The sequence below is a fragment of the Babylonia areolata genome, chromosome 21, assembly GCF_041734735.1.
Source record: "Babylonia areolata isolate BAREFJ2019XMU chromosome 21, ASM4173473v1, whole genome shotgun sequence".
In the NCBI taxonomy this organism is placed as follows: Eukaryota; Metazoa; Mollusca; class Gastropoda; order Neogastropoda; family Buccinidae; genus Babylonia; species Babylonia areolata.
In genome coordinates, this window is record NC_134896.1 from 19,712,674 (window position 1) to 19,715,173 (window position 2,500).

At 45.6% G+C, this 2,500-nt stretch overlaps 1 protein-coding gene across 2 annotated transcripts in view; it reads left to right on the forward strand.

Moving 5' to 3' along the window:
• The first annotated feature begins 2,383 nt into the window (after nucleotides 1–2,383).
• Nucleotides 2,384–2,500, forward strand: part of LOC143296340 (uncharacterized) — a 19,461-nt gene continuing 19,344 nt past the window's right edge. The window contains exon 1 of one of the 2 annotated variants that reach the window (XM_076608214.1): nucleotides 2,384–2,462. The gene's annotated coding sequence lies outside the window, so the exon portion shown is untranslated. The remainder of the gene's footprint in view (nucleotides 2,463–2,500) is intronic. The other variant, XM_076608216.1, reaches the window with a different exon arrangement.

Below are 2,500 nucleotides of genomic sequence, written 5' to 3' on the forward strand. Positions count from 1 at the left end.
AGAACAGGGACATTGAAACACACACACACACACACACACACACACACACACACAGTTTCAGTTTCTCAAGGAGGCGTCACTGCGTTCGGTCAAATCCATATAAGGTAACCACATCTGCTAAGCAGATGCCTGACGATCAGCATAACCCAACGCGCTCAGACAGGCCTTGAGCGCGTGTATTAAAACATTCGTGTACCTACCAGAGTGGCTTCGTTGTACAAAATGTTACCAGAGGACAACTCTCTCGATAAACAGCCAGACCTTGCCTGAAGCCACTTACAAGGAGGAATTTTGTTTAACTCACTCATTACGGCCAGCCCTCTCTTCTCCTCTACACAGACCCCTCGGATGTCCAGTGGGTGTCTCAATGACCCAACCTTTAGCTTCCGTCGTCAGAATTGTGGTATTCTTTGTCAACATTCACCTCTTCAGTATAAGAGCCTTCCGCTTGCAATATTTTGATGATGGTAATTGGGGTGAAACGCTGTTAACGTCGTCTCTTCAGTTCGCCGTTCGTATGGAGAGAGTTAATGTCCCGTCACACATATCGGTGATTGAAGACATTTTGTTAAAGTATTTATGAATACATCTGAGTATTATCGGTTAGAAGGGGTGGGAGATGTGGATGAATGGAGGGTTGGGAGAAACTGGGCAAATGAGGGTAAAAATGTGGGTGAAATTTGGAAGAAAAAACCCCACAACAACAACAAAACAACTCTAAATACAGTTACAGGAAATTACTTAAAGGACTTCGTAAAGGACTTACTTAAAGCCACTCACAAATTAATTGACATTGTCAGCGCCCTGGTTTGACTACATTTGACCAAACCATACTCGCACAAACAAAAGCGTACGTCTGAGACCCGCTTCCCTTTTTGTGCATTATTTCTCGACTATACGCAACATTCTGTGTAAGCTTTATGAGGTAACTAAAAAGTCATCTTATAACTTAACCAATAATTAATACATTGAGACATTGTGTTTTAGTTCTGTGTTAGCCGTAAATGTATGCCAGCATCTATTGGCAATTTTGGCTGTGCTTACCTCTTAACGGTTTTAGGTTTATAGAAAGTGTGCGTGTGTGTGAATACACACACACACACACACACACACACACACACACACACACACACACAAATATATGCGTGTGTGTTTCGGTGTAAGACTATGCATGTCTTTTGGTAGTTTTGATATTTGTAGTATAAGGTTATGTGGAGGAATTCAATAGAGCGGATACGGTCTGAAAGCGCAAACTTTGGGTAGAATGCGCGCGCACACACACACACACGTACACATATACAATATAAGGAACTTTCCGACAACTGCTTGGAAATGTCATTCATGAAATGAACCCCAAACTCTGTGTCCAGTCCTCACCTCGAACCGTCTTTCAGTCAGTGCAGTCGGTGACATAATCATGGCAGGTTCTGTCGGTTTCTTCACATTTTGTTGTTGTTTTTCTGATCCCTCACCCCCCCCCCCTCTCCCCGAATAACAATGAAATAAGATCTAAAACAGATGCGCTCGCTCGATGTGGCCTGTTGTGATCTGTGTTTTCTATTTCCCTGTATTAAAATCACGACACCTCCCTCTCACGATCCCCAACACACACACACACACACACACACTCTCTCTCTCTCATTGCTTTTGCAGTCAAGGCTCACTGTAGAACCAATCGTAACAGGAGTTGGTTTCGTCAGTCCTTTGACACTGTGCAGTCAAGAGCCAGCCGTCTCGAAGTTTCCAGTCCATCTCGGTGTAACAGCTTGAGAATATCCCCCTGCTGGTGTTTTTACCCTGGGGTCATTGTGGGCCAGCCTCGAGTGATTCACGGGGTCAGTTGTGGCGTGTCACGATCAAACCCCTCTAGTTGGAACTTACCCTCTCCACTATCCCCTTTCCCCATCTCCATTATGATTTAACGGAAGCAAAAATTAAAGTGGAGTTTTAATTTGATAACCTGTATTGATTCTAACTGGGCCAAATTCACCACCGGGGCCATTTCAAAGAACATAATGACCATTATGAGGGTGTGTGTGGAAAGTCCAACAATGGGAGGGGGGGGGGACAGTTCTGTCTAGTTGCCCTGGAGGTCATTCCAAGCTGGTCCACGGACCACGGGGTTGATCTGGCCTTGCCATATTTTATCCTGGGGTAAAAAACCATAGGGCTGGTATCCCGTCACATCACAACACCTATTGACAACGGTGCATTGCACCACTACACTGGGCGCCACTCAACTCTGCCCACGCTGCCGCTCGCGTGTGGGACATGGTGGGGCGGGGCTTCTTTCTATCGCAGGCCTCATTGGTGTGATTTTTACCCTCCTGAGATATAAGCGAAGCTTCTGTTTGCGAGTGTCACAGAAAACAGAGCAGGACGCGTGGGTTTGTTTTGAAGTGTTGTTGGGAACTGTGTGACTGGGAGTCCGTTTCACGCCAGCGCTGGAGGATCATTGGAAGGTGAGTGAAGGATTTATTTTCACTTTAACTTTGGCGCA